Raw genomic sequence first — 25,708 nt, 5'->3', positions numbered from 1 at the left:
AAATGGCTGTGTGCCACAGCCAGAGGTTGTGTCATTCTGCAGAAAGGAAAGGAGGAGAGGGGGAGGCAAGGAAGGAAGGAAGGAGGGAGAGAAGGAGGGAAGAAAGGAGAGAAGGAAGGAGGGAAGGAAGAAACGAATTACATCCAGTGGAGCAGCTGCCACTGAGGCTAATACTTGATTGTTTACAGAATTTGGCATTCAGTATGAAACCTCTACTTTCTGAAGGGGTCAGACTAGTGAACTAAATGGGGATTTGGGAAGGACCCTCATCCCTGCAAAGTATTTGAAAGAATGGCATTAATCTTCCCCACAGGACATGGTATTTATTTTGCTTTACTATCTGGGTTAGGGATAGGAAGTTTGGAGGAAGGGCAAGATTTAGTCTTCAAATTGAACTTCCTTTAAAAAATTTTAAAAAAAGATTTATCTATTTCAGAGAAAGAGGTAGAGCACTTGGGTGGGGCAGGGAGAGAGAGAGAGAGGGAGACAATCTAAAGTAGACTCCACACTGAGCACAGAGCCCAAGGCGGTACTCTAGATCTTATGACCCTGAGATCATGACCTGGGGTGAAACCAAGAGTCAGATGCTTAACTGACTGAGCTATCAGGTGCCCCTGACATTCCCTTTCTATGAGATCTCCGACTTCACAGATCCAGAAACCAATGTGATGAGGGTTCTCCAACTACCAAATCTATCCCTTCCAATTATATATTAGAAGATCAAGGAAATAACATCCATGTAGGCTCATGGACCAGGTGGTAAGCCAGTCCTGAGGCAAGACTGCTTTTACCATCCACTGGGAATCATGGGGCACTTTGGGTCCCCAGGTACCAATGAAAATCAGTCTCTGTGCTGAGCAATCCTCAAAAATCTGGGTGTTCTCCTTTTTCCCAATGCAAGATATCCTAGTAAATGTCTTTACATCCATTTGGGCAAAGACATAGAGAACTGCTACTGATTAAATGTAGCATGGTGTTCCAGGGTCCTTCCTCATAGGGCCCTGGCCTTTCCTTCAATCAGTGGGTCTAGAGTCCGAGAACTAGCATAGGTCCAAAGACTAAGCAGTGGATCATACCCTTTGTTGGGGCTATTGCCCTTAGCTTCCTGATCACCTGTCCTTGGTTTATTTAGATTGTGTAAGTTAAGTAGTATCCTTAGTATCCTTATTGACTGCCCATCTGTCTTGCCTCTAGGAATACTGTACCCCATTCAGCCTCTCCATAGCTCTCTGCAGGCAGAGGCCCTTGGCTGCCACTCTGATGTCACCTATTGTGATAATTGTCTGTAACTTTCCCCTGGTGGTTAAACTGTTGGCCATCTAGATTCCAATGTTTTAGATTTTCACCACCCCCTTTGCTATCAGGAGCTCAGTTCTATATGAGCATCTTCCTTAGCCTCTCTGTACTTCTCAGTGATCCTGGTGCCCCCTCCTACCAGCATGTCCATTATCACCTGGGAAAATAGTCTTCCATTCTCTCTCACAAAATACTATCAGGTGTTAGGGTTCCTGGCCCACTATTACATTCGTACTTCTCAGAACCTTTTGGCCCTTTGCTCCACCATCTGCCAGTAAGTCTTAACTTTTATTATCATTAAGCAACTCAACATATCTTCTAATTCCCATTAGGAATTGAGATGAGAGGACAAAGAAATAAAGGCAAATACATTGGAAGATAAGCTGATAGTATTGGGAGACACAATTAAATTTCCTTAAAAGAATTTAGTTTCTCTTTCAACTCACATTGCTTGTCCTTTTATCTACAATTTGAGGAAGATGCCTACCCTCTCTGAAATCATGAAAATCAGATTTAATATAAACAAAGTGGTAAAGAATCTTCAGGTCCTCAGAGAGCAAGAATATATCTTGGAAGTTCTACGAAATGGGTCCTTCTTATTGGGAAATTGGGTCATTATTTACTAATGTCACAATTATAACCTAATAGAACTCCTCCTGCCATCTAGAGATTCCAATAATCAGAGACTTTATAGATATGCAGCTAATGTTAGAAATTTACTGTAAAAACTGGGAATATTGTGGAATATCACCTCTAGTCTGCAAAATCAATGAAATAAATGTTTGTTTTTATCCTGGAGCAAAACTGGAATAATTTACCTCCTTGTCTCCATTGAATCTACTACCAAAATGGGACCTGATCTCACCCTCATGATTGACCCACTGCATTCTGGCACTTGATTAGATATTGCCCAGCAAATTCCATTTTTAATCTTCATGGGCTATCAGTCTACAATGTACACAGAGCAGTCTACCACAACCACAACCCCCTTAGCCTAAATAGAGAATATCCAAAATTGTAAACGTTTCATTCTGCTTTAACCAAGCGGAAAAACGGACTCTCATAGGAATATGCTGCTTAGGCATGTATATCAGATTTTAAAATTCAGCCATTGTTAACTTTTCTTGAAAAGTAGGCTAGTGAAAGATGGATTGAGAGAAACTTTGGTCTAAAAAGGCTGCATCCTCCATGACCAGATTTGAACATTTTTCGATACTTAACATCCATTTTTTTAGCACATTTAACACAAATTTCATGGAATAATAGGCCATTTGCTGACTTCCTTCCCTAGGGAAATAAACTATGTATCTAGATTAAAGTACTTTTCCTGCCAAAAATGTAGAATCATCTCTCTTAATGTAGTAGCATCTAACCTTCAGGTAAAAAAAAAAAATGACAAAAATATGTATTCTCTTTTACTGTTTAGTCTGTTTTGCTGACGAGTCATCAAAGCTGAATCCAGCTGTCTGATATAAATGGAAAGACACTCTTATCTATTCTCACAGATAGATTCTGCAATCGTTTTGGCTTAATTTTGGCAGGGACTGGTAAGAGCAGAACCAGACACAAGAGAAGCACTGATCATTTCCTGTGAGGTCCTCAGTGTAGTTAAGAGATGGAGGGAACCCTTTGGAAAAACATAGGGTAAACAGATTTTTTTTAAATTACTAGCCTGGTGGACTCCATGGAAATATGAACCTCAGGAAGGCAAAGGAGAATCTTTCAAAGGATTGTGTGTTTCCCAAATTACTTTTCTCTCCCTTTAAACTTCAAGAAAATGACATTCTGATTTCTGGCAAAGTTCAAGTGAATTCTATTTGGGGTTAGTTTGCAATACTCAAATTGCTTCAGGGCTTGCTCTGAATGAAATTCTGTTTCCTCAGTAGCACTGCAATAAAATACCTATTCCCTTAAAATAGTTATGATCAGAGAATGAGGACTTTGCCATCTAGCCAGCACTACGGGGGGGATTGTATAAGTATCTTGTCCTCTTCTACCACTCTCACTAACACAAGATAATCTGGGGTATTTTGACTGCTAGGGGAAAAAAAAAAGACATCTTTGGGTAGTCTGTTTATCTCCTATGCCAAGACATCCAAGTGGGTCTTTGGAGAGGGCTTAATTAGTAACTGTGGCCCTCAGCTCCATATGTATCCTGATGACATTCAGATTTATCTTTCCCTCCCTTAAGACATTAGTGGAGAAGATGAAAAATGAACAGACCTTGCCAAATGCACAGTCCTTAGAGTTCTCAGAAAATAAATGCTGTACTTCCAAAATAAGAACTCCTTCTGATGAAAGGAGATAAACCTGTTGCTTTCCCCCAGTACCTGAATCATCATTCTATTCACACTCTCCTTTTGTGTTTCTTCATTTGCATATAGTACCCATGAATGAGAAATATTAAAATGATTGACTTGCCGTCACCAAAGGACAGTAAGCTGCATGCCAAAAAGAGTTTGATTCCCAGGCCTAGCACAAATGACTAATCTAAAATTTTTTTAAAAAGAAAATAACGCATGCTGTATATTGGGAATGATTTTAGCTGCAAGTAACAAAACCAACTATAAGACACTACAACAAATAGAGCTATAATTTGTTCTCAGATTAGCTGACTGCTGGTATAGATCAGTGGAGCCTATACTGGTAGAGTTTAGTCTCTGAGATATTCTTGGCCTTTCACCCAAGTTTCAAGGTGACTCTTGCAATTCCAGGTATTATGTCCACACTCAAAATAGGAAGAAGAGAAAAAGCCAGTACCAATAGCTTTTTGAACTTTCCCAGGAAGTTCTCATTGACCCAAACTGTGTAACATGGCCAATCCTGGCTGTAAACGTGAATATTTCACTTTCCTGGCCTCTGTAATGGAAGATGATAAAAGAGAATATGGTTGAGAATGACTGTTTCACACACCAATCAATACTGTGCCACATCCACTATTGATGTTTTACCCAACAGTTCAGCCATAAGAAGAATGCCAAATAGTTATCTTTCAGGATACTTTCCAGAGTAAAAGAGACTATTAACAGCTATGCCAAGAAAACAGCAGCTAACTAGGACTCTCTTGAGAAACTTGGAATATGTTATTCACTCTAGTCATAGACAAAGTACTCTGAGAAATCAGCCTCACTTCCTTCAACAGTTTGACCAGGGAACTGAAAATCTGCTTCTCAGGCGAATAGAATCTTCCAGGCTAGGCGCAGGGTCTTTTCTGTTTATGCCACACCTGCCTCACTTTGGAGTAGACCAGACCCCTTTTCTATGGGAGGCTTTGTTAAGATCATTTGGAAATAATACTCAAAGGCCCTTTCTTCTCTTATTTCTATGCAAAGTCTTTTTAGAGCACTTGTTATCCATGTCTTTCTCCCACCAGCCATCCTGCCTGTGTGAATGCCATCCTTAAGTCAAGGAGAGTCTCAGACATCAGACAGTGCTATTTACAGAGGGTCAGGATAGTATCCTCCTGCCATCAAGATAAAAAAGAAGTTTACCAGCAGTATAAATTGAAACCTGTCCAAGAATTTGACTTTTCTATCCTGACTTTATACTTTTATACATCCAAAAGGACAACAAAATTACCTAGGAGCAAAATTTGGGCCTGGCACCATGATTATAAGATAGTATAAGGTTATTTCTAATCTTATAGCAAGAAATGTTTTTTGATGCCAAAGTATGTCACTGGAACGCTAATAAGCGTATGACTCTACTGCCTTGAATTCTAGTTATTTGTATGTCATATCTTCCCAACTTAAGATTTCTGTTTCCTTCTCTGGAACTTCCAGCTCTCCAAACTTTCTACTATAAACAAAACACAAAATATTACTTTTATTTTAAATTAGTATGTGTCTTTTCCTTGATTTTGGAGGGAATACATACTTGTTGGGAAAAAAATCAAACACCACAGAAATAAAAGTATAAAAAGCACATCTTCAATCATAAATCTCCACCACCACCCTTGTCAACTCTCAGAGAAAAGCACTATTAACATTTTGATGTCTGTATATGTATTTATATTTTTTATTCCATGAATTAAAATATACATAAAATTGGGATCCCTGGGTGGCGCAGCGGTTTAGCACCTGCCTTTGGCCCAGGGCACGATCCTGGAGACCCGGGATCGAGTCCCACGTCGGGCTCCCGGTGCATGGAGCCTGCTTCTCCCTCTGCCTGTGTCTCTGCCTCTCTCTCTCTATGTGACTATCATAAATAAATAAATAAATAAATAAATAAATAAATAAATAAAATATACATAAAATTAGTGAGCATACATATAACATTTTTTTCATGTAAAAGTCTATTGGTATATTTCACTACATCATTCTTTTCAGGCTGTATTATGTGCCATAATATCTAATTGTGTGAGAAATGCTTAAGAAATATGGAAGCCATTGTGGATTGTGGCAGGTCTTTTGGATAGAAAAAAAATAGACAAACTATATATAGCTATACTGGAAAAATATTAGAAAACCATACTATGATGTAAAGTATAAAATAGGCAGCAGTATTCTCACATGAAATACTATGAACTAAGATTTTTCTAATCATATCTTCTATTTTCAGAGTAAGAGTAAAGATAACTTTGTATGAATGTCACACTCCATGGCTTGCGGAAGTTCTAAAAATAAATTTAATTGACTGTTTTAATAGGGTGGATGTCACTTCAAGGATATTTTCTTTAAAAAAAAAAACAGAAAAATGACCATTTTTGAAGTCTAGACTCAATACAAACAAAATAAGTCATTCTTTTAAATAGAATTTCAACATTCTCCTCATATTTGACATTTTTTCTAATGAACACACTGCTATATTGGCATATTCTCATAATGTGTTATTAATAGCCTTCTTTTTTGCCAACATTGTGAATGTCGACCAGCATACGCTAATTTAACCGGCATACACTAGTTAATGAGCATAAGTTAATCTTCCTTTCACTCCAAATCTTAACTATTCATCCAAATCCTTCTAGTTCATTCTTAAGATTAAGACATCATAGAATTTAGGACATTTTTTTCCTTCACTGCACTGTTACTATTTACCTACTTATTTTTTAAGTTTTTATTTAAATTCCAGTTATTTAATACACAGGGCAATATTAGCATCCAAAGTACAATATTCAGCACTTCTATACAACACCCCATGATCATCACAAGTACACTCCTTAAGCCTCATTACCTCCTTACCCCATTCCCCACCCACCTCCCTTCTGGTAACCATCCATTTGTTCTCTATAGTTAAGAGGCTGTTTTGCGGTTTACCTCTCTTTCTTTCCCTTTGTTCATTTGTATTATTTTTTAAATTCCATATATGGGGACACCTGGGTGGCTCAGTTGATTAAGCATCTGCCTTCAGCTCAGGTCATGATCTCAGGGTCCTGAGATCAAGCTCCTTTTTGGGTTCCCCACTCAGCAGGGAGTCTCCTTCTCCCCCTCCCTCTGCCCCTCCCTTATGCTCATTCTCTCTCTATCTCTGTCTCAGATAAATAAAATCTTTTAAAAACATTCTACATGAGTGAAATCATATGGTATTCGTCTTTCTCTGACTTACTTCACTTAGCATAATACTCTCTAACTCATTCCATATCATTGCAAATGGGAAGATTTCATCCTTTTCTACGGCTGAGTAACATTTCATTGTATATATACACTACATATTCTTTATCCATTTCTCAATCAATAGATACTTGGGCTGTTTCCATAATTTGGCTATTATACATAATACTGCTATAAATTTCAGGGTGCATGTATCCCTTTGAATTAATATTTTTGTATTCTTTGGGTAAATATATGTAGTGCCACTGCTGGATCATAGGGTAGTTTTATTTTTAACTTTTTGAAGAACCTCCATAATGTTTTCCACAGTGGCTGCACGAGTTCACAGTTCCCCCTTTCTCCGCATCCTTGCCAACATCTGTTGTTTCTTGTGTGTTGATTTTAACCATTCTGACAATGTGAGGGCATATCTTGTAATTTTGATTTCCCTGATGCTGAGTAATGTTGAGCATCTTTTCAGGTGTCTGTTGGCCAACTGTATGTCTTCTTTGGAAAAATATCTATTCATGTTTTCTACCCATTTTTAATTGGGTTATTTGTTTTTCGGATATTGAGCTTTATAAGTTCCTTATATATTTCGGATACTTACCCTTTATCCGGTATGTCATTTGTAAATACTTTCTCCCATTCCATAGGTTGCCTTTTAATTTTGTTGACTATTTCCTTCAACGTGCAGAAGTTTTTTTTTTATTTTGAAATGGTTCTAATACATTATTTTTCCTTTTATTTCCCTTGCCTCTAGAAGAAGCAGATAGATAGAAGACCTATCTAGAAAGAAGTTGCTATGGCTGATGTCAAAGAAATTACTGCCTGTGTTTCTTCTAGGATTTTCATGGTTTCAAGTCTCATGTTTAGGTCCTTAATTTTGAGTTTTTGTGTATGGTGTAAAATAAATGGTCTATTTTCATTATTTTACATGTTGTTGTCTAGTTTTCCCAACGTTATTTGTTGAAGAGACATTCTTTTATCAATTGCATATCCCCTCTTCCTTTGTCAAAGATTAACTGACCAGCAATTGTGAGTTCATTTCTGAGTTTTCTATTCTATTCCATTGATCTCTGTGTCTATTTTTGTGCCAGTACCATAACATATTGTCTTGATCACTACAGCTTTATAATATAACATGAAGTCCAGAATTGTGAAGTCTCTAGCTTTGCTTTTCTTTCTCAAGATTGTTTTGGCTATTTGTGTGGTTCCATACAAATTTTATGTTTGTTTGTTTGTTCTAGCTCTGTGAAAAATTCTGGTGGTATTTTGATTGAGATTGCATTAAATGTATAGATTGCTTTGGGCTATATAGACATTTTAATGATACCTGTTTTTGCAATCCATGAGCATGGCATGTCTTTCCATTTCTTTGTGTCATCTTCAACTTCTTTCATATCAGTGTTTTATAGTTTTTAGAGTATAGGTCTTTCCCCCTCTTTGGTTAGGGTTATTCCTAGCTATCTTATTGGTTTTGGTGCAATTATAAATGGGATTGATTCCTTGATTTCTCTTTCTGCTGCTTCATTATTGATGTATAGAAATGCAACAGATTTCTGTACATTGATTTTGTATCCTGCAACTTTACTGAATTTGTTATCAGTTCTAGCAGTTTGGAATAAAGTCATTTGGGTTTTCTATATAGAATACCCTGTCATCTGCACATAGTGAAGGTTTTATTTCTTCCTTACTAATTGTTATGCCTTGTATTTCTTTATGTTGTTTGATTGCTGTGGCTAGGACTTCCAGTACTATGTTGAATAAAAGTGGTGATTGTGGACATGTCTGTCGTGTTCCCGATTGTATAGGAAAAGCTTTCAGTTTTCCCCCATTGAGAACGATATTAGCTGTGGGTTTTTCATAGATGGTACTTATTATGTTGAGGTATATTCCCTCTAAACCTACTTTCCTGGGGGTTTTTATGATGAATGGATGTTGTACTTTGTCAAATGCTTTTTCTGCATCTATTTACATGATCATATGGTTCTTATTCTTTCTTTTATTAATGTGGTGTATCAAATTGAGTAATTTGTGATTATTGAAGACCCTGGCAATCCAGGAATAAATTCCACTTGATCATGGTGAATGAGTTTTTTTTTTTAACATATTGTTGCATTCAGTCTGCTAGTATTTATTGAGGATTTTGGCATTTATGTTCATGGGAGGTATTAGCCTGTAGTTCTCTTTTTTTGGCATCTTTATCTGGGTAATGCTGGCCTCATAGAATGAATTTGAAAGTTTGCTTTCCTTTTCTATTTTTTGGAATAGGATGAGAAAAATAAGTATTAACTCTTTTTTAAATGTTTGGTAGAAATCCCCTGTGAAGCCATCTGGCCCTGGATTTTTGTTTGTGGAGAGGATTTTTTTTTTTATTAGATTCTATTTCTTTGCTGGTTATAGGTCTGTTCAAGTATTCTACTTCCTCCTGTTTCAGTTTCGGTGATTTATATGTGTCTAGGAATTTATCCGTTTCTTCCAGATTGTGCAATTTGCTGGCATATAATTTTTCATAATATTCTGTTATGTTTGTATTTTTGTGGTATTGGTTGTTACTTCTCCTCTCTCATTTATGATTTTATTTATCTGGGTCCTTTCCCTTGATATATCAGGCTAGAGGTTTAACAATTGTATTAATTTTTTCAAAGAACCTGCTCTATTTTTTTTTAACTTTCTATATCATTTATTTCTGCTCTAATATTTATGATCTCCTTCTTCTGCTAGCTTTAGACTTCATTCGTTGTTCTTTTTCTAGCTCCTATAGGTGTAAGCTTATGTTGTTTACTTGAACTTTTTCTTGCTTCTTGAGGTAAGCCTATATTCTTATTTACTTCCTTCTTAGGACCACTTTTGCTGCATCCCAAAGGTTTTGGACCACTGTGTTTCCATCTTCATTTGTTTCCATGTAATTTTTTATTTCTCCTTTTACTTCCTGGTTGATCCTTTCATTGCCTAGTATGATGTTCTTTAACCTCCATGTATTTGTGGTCTTTCCAGGCTTTTTCTTTTGGTTGACTTCTATTTTCATAGCATTGTGGTCAAAAATGGTACATGGTATGATTTCAATCTTCTTGTATTTGTTGAAGCCTGTTTTGTGGTCTAATGTGTGACTATTCTGGAGAATGTTCCATATGCACTTGAGAAGAATGTGTATTCTGCTGTTTTAGGATGGAATATTCTGAATATACCTGTTAAGCCTACTGGTCCAGTGTGTCATTCAAAATCATTATTTCCTTGTTTATTTTTTGTTTAGATGATCTGTCCATTGATTTTAAGTAGGGTGTTAAAGTCTCCTTCTATTATTGCATTACTATTGATTAGTTCCTTTTTGTTTGTTATTGTTTTATATATTTTTGGTGCTCCCGTGTTAGGTGAATAAATATTTATAATTGCTATATGTTACTGTTGGATGTCCTCTTTATTACTATATAGTGTCCTTCTGTATCTGTTACTTTGTTTTAAAGTCTAGTTTGTGACAGGATGAGCACTGGGTGTTATGCTATATGTTGGCAAATCAAACTCCAATAAAAAAAATATACAAAAAAAAGTCTAGTTTGTCTGACGATCCATGAGAGACCCTTAATTATAGGAAATAAACTGAAGGCTGCTGGAGGAGATGTGGGTGGGCAAATGGGGTAACCGGGTGATGGGCATTAAGGAGGGCATGTGATGGGATTTTTTTATTTATTTTTTATTGGTGTTCAATTTGCCAACATATAGAATAACACCCAGTGCTCATCCCATCAAGTGCCCCCCTCAGTGTCATGATGGGATTTTATATGCAACTGATGAATTACTGAACTCTACATCTGAAACTAATGATGTACTATATGTTGACTAGTTGAATTTAAATTTAAAAAGATTTATGCACATAAAAAAATCAATGGAAGTAAAGTCTAGTTTGTCCAATAATAAGTATTGCTACCCTGGCATTCTTTTGACATTCATTTGCATGCAAAGTGTTTCTCCATCACCTCACTTTCATTCTCCAGGTGTCTTTAGGCCTAAATTGAGTGTCCTGTAGGCAGTATACAAATAGGTATTTTTCAACCATTCTGACTCCCTATGTCTTTTGATTGAAGAATTCAGTTCATTTACATTCAAAGTACTTATTTATAGATATATATTTATTGCCATTGAAGAATTCAGTTCATTTACATTCAAAGTACTTATTTATAGATATATATTTATTGCCATTAATTATTTGTTTTGTGGTTGTTTTTGGAATTTTTTCTGATCATTTCTTGTCTTTCTCATGTTTTGTTGGTGATATATTTGAATTTCTTTCTCTTTATTCTTTTCATGTTTATGAGTGGTTTTGATATATGGTTATATCAGGTTTGTATATAACCTCTTCTATATTAAGTTGATGATCATTTAATTTTGAACCCATTCTTTTCTCCTTTCCAACCCAAATTTTAGGCATATGCTATTATATTTTACATCATTTTTTGTGAGTTTCTTGATTGTTTTTTTTTTACAGAAATATTCATTTTTTTACTGCTTTTGTGTTTTCTGCCTTTATACGGTCACTTTTGATCTCTTGTTTCCACTCGAAGAGTCCCATTTAATATTTTTTGCAGGGTTGTTTAGTGGTCATGAGCTCCTTTAGTTTCTGTTTGTCTGGGAAATTCCTTATCTCTCCTTCCATTTAGAATGATAGCTTTGCTGGATATTCTTGACTGCAGATTTTTCCCATTCAGGACTCTGAATTTATCCTGCCATTCCCTTCTGGCTTGCAAAGTTCCTGTTGGAAAATCTCCTGCTAGCCTTATGGGTCTTCTTTTGTAAGTTAGGGACTACTTTTGTCTTGCTGCTAAGATTTTTTTTCTTTATCATTGGATTTTTCTTATTTAATTATAATGGGTCTTGGTATGGGTCCGTTTCTGTTGACTTTGTTGGAAGGCCTATGTGCCTCCTTGATCTGGATGTCTATTTTCTTCCCCAGATTAGGGAAGTTTTCTGCTATTATTTCTTCAAATAAACTTTCTGCTCCCTTTTCTCTCTCTTCTTCTTCTGGGATTCCTATATACATATGTTATTATTTTTGATGGAGTTACTGAGTTCCCCAAGTCTATGCTCATTTCGCAGAATTCTTTCTCTCTTTTCTTCAGCTTCATTGCTTTCTATTACTTTGTCTTCAAGGTCATTAATTCATTCTTCTGTTTCTTCCAGTCTACTGTTCATTGCATTAAGCATTTTTCTAATTTTATTTATCACACTCTTCATCTCTGATTGTTTCTTTTTAACTCTTATCTCTGTGGTAAGTCTCTCTCTGATGTCTTCTTTTCTAAAGTCCATTGAGTATCCTTATCATTGTTGCTTTAAAGTCTATATCAGGTATGTTACTTATATCTGTTTCACATAGATCTCTGGCCATAGCCTAAACTTGTTCTTTCATTTGGGATAAATTCCTTTGTCTTGGCATTTCTGTCTAAGCCTCTGTTTTCTTGTGTGTTAGAAAAGCCAGTTATCTCTCCTGCTTTTGGAACTAATGGCCTTATGAAGAAGAGTCATGTAGTACCCAGAACCTGAGGCTTCTGGAAGTATCTCCAGTGTGTGCTGCATGCACTCTGCTGTCGTGTTCTGTCCGTGTTATTCTTCAGTCCTGCAGAAGCTATCCTTGCCTGCTGTGGGCAGTGTTTGGTCTCTGGCCTGAATGAGGTGAGTTTTAACAAGGTGTGCTTCAGTCTGCTTGTGAAATGAGACCTGTCACCACCTCCATCAGAACTGAGCCCCTGGAGAACTCTGGTCAAGAGACACAGTATGGGCAAGGGTTTGTGCTGGTCTTCTAGGGGATGGGCCCACCATCCTGGGACTGAGGTAAGTGTGTCTGAAAAAGGCAGTTCCACTGGGGTGAGGCTTAGTGTAATTAAGTTAGGCAGATACTGTCAGTGCTACACTGCTTCCTGCAGGTGGTTCTGTGTTAATGCGGAGAAGTGGGCAAAGAAAACGGCGCTGGAAATCTCCTTTCTAGAGAGGCTTCTCCATGAACACTGTCTTCTCAGGGTCATGCTCTCAGAGGAGCAAATACTCTCCCTGCTATGTGCCCCAGGCATTCTTCAAATCAGTTTCTATGCTGTATGCCACAGGGTTGTTTGCCAGCCTCCTCCCCAAGAGCAGTACAGTGCCCTCTAGGTTTAATCCCAGCCAAGGCCATTAACCTTTAAAACTCCAGGCTTTAAGCCCCACTTGCAGCAAGAACTTATGAAATTCAGCCCCTCCTGTTTTTCTAGCCAATGGCTATTGGGTGTGCTCCTCTCTCTTACCCTTCTCCATGACCATGGATCCCTCTGCTCCACAGTAGCCAGGATCTCTTTCTACCTTAAACCACATCTTCATATTTTCTATCTTCTTTGATAGAGCCTCTTTTCTCTCTTTAGTTGTGAAGTTAGTTCTGTCAGTCTTTAGGTCAATTTCTGGGGTATTTAGGATGATTTGATAGTTATCTAGTTGTATTGGTGGGATGCCACCATCATCCTCCCTCCTAGACTCCCTATTTACCTATTTATTCTAATAATACACCTTTTCTAGTAATACTTTTATAGCACAAAGTCACATTTTCTGTAATTCTGTAGTTCTTTTTTTCTAACCTCCCAAAATATAAACTGTATGAATCTGAAATATATGTATTTGTTTGCAATGATTCTAGTTATTTCATTGAGACATAATCTTTCTCCTAAGTTCAGGATGCCATATTCCTTAACCATGGAACACTTGATGTGATTTTGACTTAAAATTACATGGTAAGAGTTTAGGGTAAAGATCAAAACAAAATCCTCAAGGAAGTCTAGTTAGCCTCTTAGCATCTCTTTTAACTTTTCAATAAAATGCTTTCAAAACAAGCCAGTACTTTTTTAATCTCTTCACTTCTGCTATTCAATCCTTAGTAATTGAAAATGTGATAAAACAGAAAAGCTTAAGGACCAGTGTACTAAAACCTATTCTTAGCCTGTAGAGTAGCAGTTCTCAAAGTGCAGCCCACAGAACTCTAGGTTCCCCAGGAAACTTTCATGGACTCTGTAAAATACTTTTAGAGAATCTACAGAGTCAAGACTATTTTCACAATAATACTAAGGCATTATTTGCCTTTCCTATTGTGTTAATATTTGCATTAATGGCATAAAAGCAGGGGTAGATAACAGTGCTGGTGCTTGGCAATCAAAGCAATGAGTACCACCAAATGATACTAGCGTCATTGTATTGTTCACCAACATGCATTTGTGTTAAAAAAAAGAAAATGTTAATTCCACTTAAGAATTTTCTTGGTGAAGCAATGCTCCTAATCTTATTAAATATCAGTTCTTGAGTACATACTTTAATACTCTGTGTGCCAAAATGGGAGATATCTATAAAGCTCTTCTGCTGCATATCTAATTCACTGGTGGTCTTGAGGAAAAGCACATGTGCAACTGAATTGCAATCTAACTACTTCTTTCTGGAAACATATTTACTAGAAATAACTGACAAACAATGATTATTTAGACTTAAGAAGAGAATGCAGAGAAAGGGGAACCCTCTTGCCCTGTTGGTGGGAATGCAAACAGGTGCAGCCTCTCTAGAAAGCAGTATGGAGGCTCATCAAAAAGTTAAAAGTAGAACTACCCTATGATCCAACAATTCCACTACTAGGTATTTACCCAAAGGATACAAAAATACTGATTCAAAGGGAAACATGCACTCCCATGTTTATAGCAGCACTATCACAATAGCCAAATTATGAAAAGAGCCCAAATGTTCACTGAATGATTAATGGATAAAGAAGTTATGATATATATAATGGGATATTATGATTTTATTCATCCATAAAAAAGAATGAAATCTTGCCATTTGCAACAACATGGATGGAACTAGAGAGTATTATGCTAAGTGAAATAAGTCAGTCAGAGAAAGACAAATACCATATGATTTCACTCATATGTGGAATTTAAGAAATAAAACAGATGAACATGGGGTGGGGGGAGAGAAACAAACCCTAAAACAAATTCTTAACTACAGAAAACAAACTAAGGATTTATGAAGGGGAGGTGGATGGAGGTGATAGGTTAAATAGGTGATGGGTATTGAGGAGGGCACTTGTGATGAACACTGGGTGTTGTATGCAAGTGATGAATCACTAAAACCTAACCTGAATAATTATACTGTATGTTAAATAACTGGAATTTAAATAAAAACTTGGAAGAAAAAAAAGTAGTTTGCAGATTTTTTTTCAAACATGAATAAAGTAAGCCTACCACTTTGAAGAAAACAGACTGTATTTATTGCTAATGATAAAATTTTAGCTTTCCAAAAAGAAAATGGAATTATGGAAAATATGTTCAGCATAATAACCTTGACAACCTCCCAATACTTAAAGACTTTCCTGTTGATATTAATAAACTTGACTTTTCATATTTTAGAATGAAACATGTCAATATTTTAAAGATCTGAATAACTTGATACCAATACTTTCCAAATGACCAAGATGTTAGGTTACAAAATTATATATAGATAAAAAAGGTCTGTTCAAAGTGCAATATAGACTAATGGATTTAATACAATAGAGTACAGAAAAGTCCACTGATACAGTTCTACAGTCTATTCTGCAACTATTTTTAAGAAACTGCCACTTGTCAAACTTTGGTATAATATCAGAGGAGAATATCTACAACTATCTGAAAAAACTGTTAAAATTCTTTTTTCCACCTTTGAGCTATGAAAAGTTGAATTTTCTTCACATACTTCAATCAAAGAACATATGGTAACAGATTGAATATATATATATGTGAGAATCTAGTTGTCTCCTACTATCAGACATTCAAAGATTTGCAAAAGTAAAATGATGGTGTTCTACCCACTACTTTTCTATTCTAGAAAGTATGGATTTTTCATAAAGAAAAAGTTTTTTATATTAACATATAATGGGTTTATTATTTTTAAATATATTAATAAAAAACATGTATATTATCAGTTTTAACTTCATACAGTAAATATTGATAAATATAACTTACCTAAACAAAAGTTCTTTGGGGCTCTCAATAATTTTGAAGAGTATAAAGAAGTCCTGAAATCAAAAGTATTAAGAAAACAATTTTACCAACCAATGCAAGAACCAAAGTTTAAGAAATCAAATCAATTTTTATTATATATTGACATTGCTTAATCTAGATTAGATTAGGTTCTTTTGGTTTCAAAAAACCCTCTCAAGGGAAGACCATACCAGTATGATCACCAGCCATTTCAGCTCCAGCAACCATCAGCTGCTGACAACTTCCCTATGGATTAATTGGTTCAGATTTTTAATAGATCAAGACTATTTGTCTCAGATAACAGCTGTCATCTCTGAGAAGATCCCTCCAACTGAAAGTCGGCCATAGGTCACTGGTCAGACTATGGATACCACTAAGTGGTTCAATCAGGGCCACTCCAGTTAGAGTGAACTTCCTAACACTGCTTTGGAAAGCAGAGGATGGATTTTGAGTGAGGCCAGTTAAAGGCAGAGGAAAAATCAAGTGCTAACAGGAAAATGAAGTAGAATGTCCAAAAATTCTATTTCACAGACTAATGCACTAGAGACATGACAAGTGACTCAGACCTGGCCCACAGAATTAATCCTAGGACTGAGAATAGAATCCAACTCTCAACTTGCATTCCAGAACCTTTGCAATTAATTCATGTTTTTACTTTTTACTCATTTTTTCAGTCTTTAATGCATGAGGGGTCATCCTCCTACTACTGCCCACTATGGCATCTGCCAGCCCTGTTTTGACCCTAAACCAATCACCTTAATCTACTTTGAATTATACTACTCTTTATCTTTATATAGAAGCAAGCCAGTGCTTTGCATTCCTGTCTCCATCATAACTGGGAGAAGGAAATTAAAGAAATACAGGGAATCTCAACTCGCCAAAGCTAAAAGATGCTGAGATTGTACAGAATAAAGCTCAAGACCTCATTGCAACTCCTTTCTTTGGGGAGCCATTTGATCTGCATTCTTCTGCTCCCTACTTCTATCTTCTTTTTTTATTTATTTATTTTTATTTATTTATGAGAGAGAGAGAGAGAGAGGCGGAGACACAGGCAGAGGAGAGGGAGAAGCAGGCTCCATGCCGGGAGCCCGACACGGGACTCGATCCCGGGACTCCAGGATCGCGCCCTGGGCCAAAGGCAGGCACGAAACCGCTGAGCCACCCAGGGATCCCCCCTACTTCTATCTTCTTATAAATAACCTGGACTTTCGCTCAAGGGTGCTGAAGAGTAAACACATGTTGACAAATCAATACTGGCAAAGAAAAATGTATTAGTTAGAGAGATTATCTCTTTTTTCCAGAAAAAAAAATCTTACTATATCCAAATTGTTTCCAAAGAGCTTTAATGGCACCATTAACTGGCAGCACAGAAAAATCTAGTCAAAGCAGAACTTTTCAAACATTCCATGATCAACAATCTATGTCATAGTTGTTTTGGGAGGGAGACTGAAGTGCTTGACCTTTAGAGTTTCCTCTCCTTTCATTCACTCCTTTCTTGAAACATAAAATTGTTTCAATTTGATGCTAAGGCTTACAAAGGCAAAAACAGGAAAAATAAAATAAAGGTCTTCTGAGGACTTAAAAATAACACCAAAGCTTTCCAAATGCACTTCAGAGTGGTGTATTAGCTCTGTTGTGACTACAAGTTCCTCTCCAGATTCTCTCACACTTTATTCTCTTACTGCAGCAGAAATTACTTATGTCAAGTGTAAATCCATTCTCAGTTTTTGCAGTGTTGTTGAGCTGAGGGGCCTCTCTTTCCCTGACCAGCACTTAGCCCAGTGCCTGGATGTAGTGGATACATATGTGGATGATGTAAGAATTCAATGTATCACTCATTCTGATTTACCCTAGATTCTACTTACAAAAGAAATATTGAAGCTATAAGACATAATTCTAAAGAAGAGGAGGTGAAGAAGTGCTGAAGAAGTTGTCTTGTGTTTGTGGAATCTCTCAAAAAGGACAGAAATAAATTTTTAATTAAAAATAAATTACTGGGCAGCCTGGGTGGCTCAGCAGTTTAGTGCCGCTTGCAGCCCCGGGTGTGATCCTGGAGACCTGGGATCGAGTCCCATGTCGGGCTCCCAGCATGGAGCCTGCTTCTCCCTCTGCCTCTCTCTCTCTCTGTGTGTGTGTCTCAATGAATAAATAAATAAAATCTTTTAAAAAAATAAAAATAAATTACTTTAGGGGTGCCTGGGTGGCTCAGTCAATTAAGCATCCAACTCTTGATTTTGGCTCAGGTCATGATCTCAGGGTTGTGAGATCAAGCCCCATGTCAGGTCCCACACTGGGTGTGGAGACTTCTTAAGATTCTCCCTCTCTCTCCTTCTGCGCCTCCTCACGATGCATTTGCATATGCTCTCTCCCTCTCTATTAAATAAATAATTTTTTAAAAAAATAAATTACTGTAATCTGCTAGAGCTCAGCATTCTTCCTTAGACAAGCTACCTACATCTTTACATATCAGCTTCTCTAGGCCAAAACCTGTCTCAGTACACACAAAAACCTCATGTCTGAGATTTTCTAGGGCTTTCCAAATTTCTTCTAATTGCATTCTTTTCTGCAAAGTCAATATACTTAATATATAAACAAGTTTTCATTTTTATCTTTCTTGGACCTTTATTTTAACTGAAAGCCCCTAAAAGTATCCTTCACACTGTACATCTATCACTTTATCCTCTTTTTCTCTTCCAAAGTAACTAACACAGAGACCTGCATAAAACAAAAACTATGTTTACTGATTACTAAATTAATCAATTAATCAATCAGTGGTTTAATTTGTTACAAAGTGACCTCCCTAAAAACTCATTCCTGACATGGAGAGCACAGAAATTCAATTTTTCTTTCATTTTAAAATATCCTTTAGGAAGATAGTACTGTAAAATGACTGAGAAGCTTAGCTCTTACCTAAGAATTTGAAAGAATGTATTTCTTCTCTATGTGCCACCCTACCTAGCTGACAAAAAAACTCAACACTCATTTTCCTATATGTAATAAAATGTGGTTTCCAAAGAGCCCAAAGTAGAAGGAAGTAGAAGAAAAAGTCATTTTGAAATTTTGGCTTAAGCTTCTGCACAGCAAAGGAAAACAGTCAACAAAACTAAAAGACAACCTACAGGATAGGAGAACATGTTTGCAAATGACATATCAGATACACAGCTAGTATTCAAGATCTATAAAGAACTTATTAGGGATCCCTGGGTGGCGCAGTGGTTTGGCGCCTGCCTTTGGCCCAGGGCGCGATCCTGGAGACCCGGGATCGAATCCCACATCGGGCTCCCGGTGCATGGAGCCTGCTTCTCCCTCTGCCTATGTCTCTGCCTCTCTCTCTCTCTCTCTCTCTCTCTCTCTCTGTGACTATCATAAATAAATAAAAAATTTAAAAAAAAAAGAACTTATTAAACTCAACATCCAAAAAAACAAGCAATCCAGTCATGAAATGGGTAGAATACATGAACAGAAATTTCTTCAAAGAAGATCTACACATGGGGGATCCCTGGATGGCTCAGCGGTTTGGCACGTGCCTTCAGCCCGGGGTGTGATCCTGGAGTCCCAGGATCGAGTTCCCACGTCGGGTTCCCTGCGTGGAGCCTGCTTCTCCCTCTGCCTGTGTCTCTGCCTCTCTCTCTCTGTGCCTCTCATGAATAAATAAAATCTTTAAAAAAAATTTTTTTTAAAGATCTATACATGGCCAATAAGCACATGAAAAAATGTTCCACATTACTTGTCATCAGGGAAATACAAATCAAAACCACAGTGAGATACCACTTTACACAGGTGAGAATGGCTAAAATTAACAAGACAGGAAAGAACAAATGTTGGCCAGGATGTGGAAAGGGGAACCCTCTTGCTGTTAGTGGGAATGCAAGCTAGTGCAGCCACTCTGGAAAACAGTGTGAAAGTTCCTCAAGAAGTTAAAAATAGAGTTACCCTATGACCCAGGAATTGCACAACTGTGTATTTACCCCAAAGATACAGATGCAGTGAAATGATGGGACACTGCACCCCAATGTTTATAGCAGCAATGTCCACAACTACCAAACTGTGGAAGCTACCACAATGTTCTTTGATAGATGAATGGATGAAGATTTTATATATATATATAAAATATTACTCAGCCATCAAAAAGGATGAATACCTACCATTTGCTTCGATGTGGATGAAACTGGAGTATTGTGCTGACTGAAATAAGTCAATTGGAGAAACACAATTATCACATGGTTTCATTCATATGTGGAATATAAGAAATAGTGAAAGGGACCAGAAGGGAAGGAGGGAAAATGAAATGGGGAAAAATTAGAGAGGAAGACAAACCACGAGAGACTCCTAACTTTGGGAAACAAACAAAGGATTACAGAAGGGGAGGTAGGTGGTAGGATGGGTGACAGGCATTAAGATGGGCACATGATGAGATGAGCACTGGGTGTTATACTATATGTTGATAAATTGAATTTAAAATAAAAAAATAAAATCCTATATTATCTCAAAAAATTCTTTAATGGCTTAAGGATTATTATCATTGTTTACAGACTGATAGCAAGGCGGCAGGCAGAAAGGACAGAAATAAAAAGGTGGGGAGAGAATATGATGGACTTATACTCTAAAATGGTATTTAACATTCCTCCATGCAGTGATCCCCAGATTTCCACCAAAATACCTATGAAGACAGAGAAAGTGCTAGAACTTCCCAATAATCAATTTACAAAGCTTACAGTCCATCTATTGCCAACTCTGGGAGAAACTTTCAATGCTTAGGAGGTTGATGGTATTAGAGTTGACCCTGCAGCCTCCATGGCTCCCTTCCTAGTCAGAGGAAGCCTCTCTGGAGCTGCACTGTTCAATTTCGCGGCCACCATTAGCATGCAGCTATTAAAATTAAATAAAATTTAAAATCAATTTCCTTGGTACTCAACAGCCACAGTGAGTAGTTGCCACCACATTAAATAGGGCAGGTACAAAACATTTCCTTCATCATATAAGGTCCTACCAGCCACACATACTTTTTAATCCAGGATTAGGGTGGGTTCTGCCTTTCTAATATGATTTTTCCCTCTTATCTACTTTTTTAGGCAAAACTTTTTCTTTAGATCTCATTCTTGGCCTCACTGTTTCCCTTGAGCTGGACCTTAGAATGTTCCCTCCATCTGCCTCCATATGGGAAACTAACTCCAATTCCCAGCATTCATGCCCTGCCCATTGCCACACAGAGCACAGACTGTCTCTGCCCCCACTGCCTGCCCACTACCTCCTGGGTGAAGGACAGTTAGACAATAATTCATACAGGATACAGAGTCTGAGACTTCCACTGGATCCTGACTCAGTTTCCTTCCCTGTCCAGGTAACTGCCCCTGTCCTATTGGGAGACATGTGCTTAAAAGCTTTGAGGTGAAGTTTCCTGTACAAACAAGTAGCTGCAACTAGGTATCTACAGTCCTGGAGTAGAAGTTCTCAGAAACTTGCTATTAAAGTGAGAATCAGAGGGTCACCTGGGAGGCTCAGTTGGTTAAGCCTCCTTGATTTCGACTCAGGTCATGACCTCAGGGTTGTGAGATTGAGCCCTGTCTTGTGCTCAGGCTCAGCAGGGAGTCTGCTAGAGACTCTCTTTCTCTCTTTCTCCCTCTGCCCCTTGTCCCACTCATATTGTCTCTCTCTCTCTCTCTCTCTCTCTCTCTCTCTCTCTCTCTCCCCTTTCTGGGTGGCTTAGTCGGCTCAGCATCCAAGCCTTGATTTTGGTTCAAGTTGTGATCTCAGGGTGGTGGGATGGAGCCCCGCAGTGTCAGGCTCTGCGATCAGCTGGGAGTCTGCTTGAGATTCTCTCCCTCTGCCCATTACCACCTCTCACTCGCTCTCTCTCACTAAAATAAAAAAATCTTAAAAAAAAAAAAAAGAAGTAAGAGTTAGAGATATTAGAAGGACTCTACACATCCCATAAGACAACAGGGGATATAAAAAGTTCTGAAAAAAAAATTAGTAGAAAAGTCCACCACATATAAAGAAAAACTAATGAGTAAATGAACCATATTCAGATATTTCATGATTGGCTGATATGGGAAAATATTTCAAGCACCTAGATTTTTAGAAAAAAAAAAGGTAATCTGAAAAGAAATAAAAATTAAATTGGCCTCAGACTTCTCTGAAATAAATACTGAACTTCAACAGAGCAATGTCAACATGATTTTAGCAGGAAAACATTTTAAACTATTAAATTCTTTCCTAGCCAAGTTCTTATTCATGGGTAAATAAAATGAAAGCACAGAAAATAAACTCTCTGTGTTTCTGTTTTAAATAAGTATAAATAACTAATGGTTATAAAGCTTTTTTGGAAATAAACACTGTCAATAATGTATATATGTCTGTATATATAGTGTGTGTGTAAACATATATTTTTGTATTATGTAAACATTTACATGTTAATGTTTTTTCCATATCCTATCCAAAATATAAGGAATAAAAATAAAATTGACAAGATCCTATGTTACAGAAATGAATTCCAAGTTTGGCTTAAGAAAACAAAAGCAGTATAACCTTGCCTCCAGGGAAAAAGTCTCAAAAGGTAACATTTTATGGTTTACCAATAGAAAATATAGAGCAAAGTATGCTTCTGAAAAATTAAAACTAATCACTAAATTTAAACACTAATAAAAGTACAAACTGTATATATAACATCAAAAATACAGGAGAAAATACATGCAAGGAAATAGAGTCCATATACATACACTGAAACATCACACAATCACACACACACATGCACACACACACAAACTAAATAAAACAGAAACAAAGAGAATAGCACTAAGAAAAACATGTAAGTGAAACTATTGACAAACCTTTCTTCATTGATCTGAAATGTCAACTTATCTTAGACTATGTTTCTATACATAGTAAATTTATGTATATACTCTTTACAATGCCCCATTATACCTACTGTTTCCTTAATATCTGCTTGAAAAGTCATTTCTCAACAAAAAACTAAGTTTTTTAAAAATTTGGAATTAAATAAAGACAAATATTTAAATGATCATGAGACACAGAAAAAATTTACATGTGAGAAAATACCACAAAAGAAAAAATGTTTGGACTATGTGAAGAAAAAAAAATCTTGTATATAGAAAAAAAATAAAAGACCACTATAAACTGGAAAAAATGCAATTTATCAATCAGTCAATAGGTTATTTCTTTTCTTTTTTTTATTTTTTAGCATTTATTTATTTATTTATTTATTTATTTACTTTTTATTGGTGTTCAATTTACCAACATACAGAATAATACCCAGTGCTCATCCCGTCAAGTGCCCGTCTCAGTGCCCGTCACCCATTCACCCCCACCCCCCCGCCCCTCTCTCCTTCCACCACCCCGTAGGTTATTTCTGTAAGTATAATTCACAAATAAAAAATAAAAGCAGTAGTGCATTAATAGTTAAAGGGACAAAGAAGGGTGCCTGGTTGGCTCAGTTGATTAAGCATCTGTCTTCAGCTCAGGTCATGATCCCAGGATGTTGCAAGCCCCATGTCAGGCTCCCTGCTCAACGGAGTCAGCTTCTCCCTTTCCCTCTGCCCCTCCCCCTTCTCCTGCTTCTGCATGTGTACTCTCTCTCTCAAATAAATAAAATCCTTTGAAAAAAAAAAAGGGCCAAAGAAAATTAAGAAAAATTGTTCCTCATTATGAACCAGGGATATATTTTTTTTAATTGTTCAATTTGCCAACATAATTATGCTGAGTGAAATAAGTCAATGGGAGAAGGACAAACATTATATGGTCTCATTCATTTGGGGAATATAAAAAATAGTGAAAGGGAATAAAGGGGAAAGGATAGAAAATGAGTGGGAAATATCAGAGAGGGAGACAGAACATGAGAGACTCCTCACTCTGGGAAACAAAAAAGGGGTGATGGAAAGGGAGGTGGGCGGGGGGTGGGGGTGAGTGGGTGACAGGCACTTAGGTGGGCACTTGATGGGATGAGCCTGGGTGTTATGCTATATGTTGGTAAATTGAACTATAATAAAAAAAAATTGCCAACACCAGTGCTCATCCCATCAAATGGATATATACATTTTTAGATGCTACTTTTCATTTACCAAATTATCAGTTTAATAATACTAATTATACTTTTGGGAGTGCTTGGGTGGCTCAGTCAGTTAAGCATTTGACTCTTGATTTTTGGCTCAGGTGATGATCTCAAGGTCAGGAGATCAAGCTTCATGTCTCTGCTGAGCACAGAGTCTGCTTGTCCCTCTCCCTCTGTCCTCCCTCTGTGCCTCCCCCTGCTCACATACTCTCTCTAATAAATAAATAAATTAAATATTAAAAAATAAGTAATGAAAATACTAATTATACTCCTGTATGGGGTTGTGCAAGATGGGCTTGCTCATGAATTGTGCCTGAAAGAAATGCCCTGGTACAACTTTTCTGGAAAGGAATTTGGAAATTCATACTAAGAACCTTAAAATCTTCATGGACTTTGACTTGATCATTCAATTCCACCTCTAGGACTCTGTTCAAAGGAAATGATCTCAAATACCAGCAAAGATAGAATATCAGAGATGCTAATTGCAAATAAAAGAGAAATCTTTCTAAATAGATCAAGAGAATAAATTAAAATAATGTCGTACATCCAGAAATGAAATACTGTGTTTTGTATCTATTAAAAACATAGTGTTACAAGAATTTTTTAAATAAGAAATTTCTCACCAGAGAATGTAAGTTAAACCCAAGCAAGATATTAAAAAAACAGGATACATACAGGATATGTACGCATTTTTTAAAATATTAATATGGTTATCTCTAGAAGTGAGTTTTATAGTTGATTTGATTTTAAACATTTCTCTATTGCTCATGTTTTTCTAGTGTATCTATATTGTTTTTAAAATCAGAAAAAATGTAAATACTTTCCATCTGATGTAAAACTAAAATTATGGATTCAGCATCTAAATGGCTGCATCCTGTGACTGAGGCCATGTGAAATTCATTACCCCAATGTGACAGCTAATTTTTCATCAAGCCCACTTGTGAATAAACCTCCATGACTTCCTCCATTGTGTTCCACACAATTTAGCGCTCGATTATAGGCTGTTTTGTGTGCTCTTTGGGGTTCTCCACTATTAATGCATATGTGTTAGTATGACTCAATTTGATAAACATTTAAGAGCATCAGACTTCAGCCTGTTCCAGGCTCTGTGTTGTGCTCTTTTTGCTTTTTATTTAATTACCACAACTCAAAAATATTCTCAGGATTCGCCAATTTTTAAAGATGTTAAAAGGTTAAGTGACTTACTCAAACTCAGAGGAGCAGAACTGAAATTTAATCACAGATCTCTTTCCAGTGCTGCACGGTTCCACTAAATACTCTTTTGCACTCCAAGAGGGTCAGCGTTCCATCTTTTACTGTTTCTTTTCACTTGAGGTGACCAGACGGTTATTTAATTTCCTAATGGAGGTTTCTGTTCGGAAGTAGCGCCACAATCTACTTTTCCATCTCTGTATAACACTGAACAGTGCTTATCAAATTCTGGATGTGTGCTAGTTTTCCATGCACAGTTCAGACATTTATCCTGAACATTCGCCGATGTGTTGAATGCCTGGCAGATGCAAATGGAAGTTTGAGAGGATGGAGGAAAGCAAACAGCACATCACACAGGACAGGTGTGAAGTGATGCCTAGGGAAACTCACAAGCAGGAGTGTGTAAGATGAGGCACACAGTCCTCCAGATTGTCAACATCCCATAAAGAGGAATGCAGAGGCCAGGACCTGTCATGGGATGTGCTCCTGGAGGGGTTGGCCGCGACCCTGGAACTCCACCATCTTATAGAGGGCAAGCAAGACAGCAGCCATGCAAATAGTTTGCATGACAGCCACTCATGTGGCTGTGCTCA

General features: G+C 37.0%; 1 long non-coding RNA gene across 16 annotated transcripts in view; it reads right to left on the bottom strand.

Moving 5' to 3' along the window:
- LOC144284490 (uncharacterized) overlaps positions 1–25,708 on the bottom strand; it is a 127,818-nt gene that overhangs the window by 59,738 nt on the left and 42,372 nt on the right. For 5 of the 16 annotated variants that reach the window (XR_013352908.1, XR_013352890.1, XR_013352891.1 and 2 more), the window contains 4 exons: positions 25,110–25,413; positions 19,981–20,020; positions 15,818–15,870; positions 5,380–5,493 (listed from right to left, as the gene is read on the bottom strand). This is a non-coding gene — a long non-coding RNA (uncharacterized LOC144284490). Of the gene's footprint in view, positions 1–5,375; positions 5,494–15,817; positions 15,871–19,980; positions 20,021–25,109; positions 25,414–25,708 lie in introns of all 16 variants that reach the window. The other 11 variants (XR_013352894.1, XR_013352901.1, XR_013352906.1 and 8 more) reach the window with 6 other exon arrangements.

The sequence above is a fragment of the Canis aureus genome, chromosome 15 (genome assembly GCF_053574225.1).
Source record: "Canis aureus isolate CA01 chromosome 15, VMU_Caureus_v.1.0, whole genome shotgun sequence".
NCBI classification, from domain to species: Eukaryota; Metazoa; Chordata; class Mammalia; order Carnivora; family Canidae; genus Canis; species Canis aureus.
This window is presented reverse-complemented; position numbering and strand designations above follow the sequence as displayed.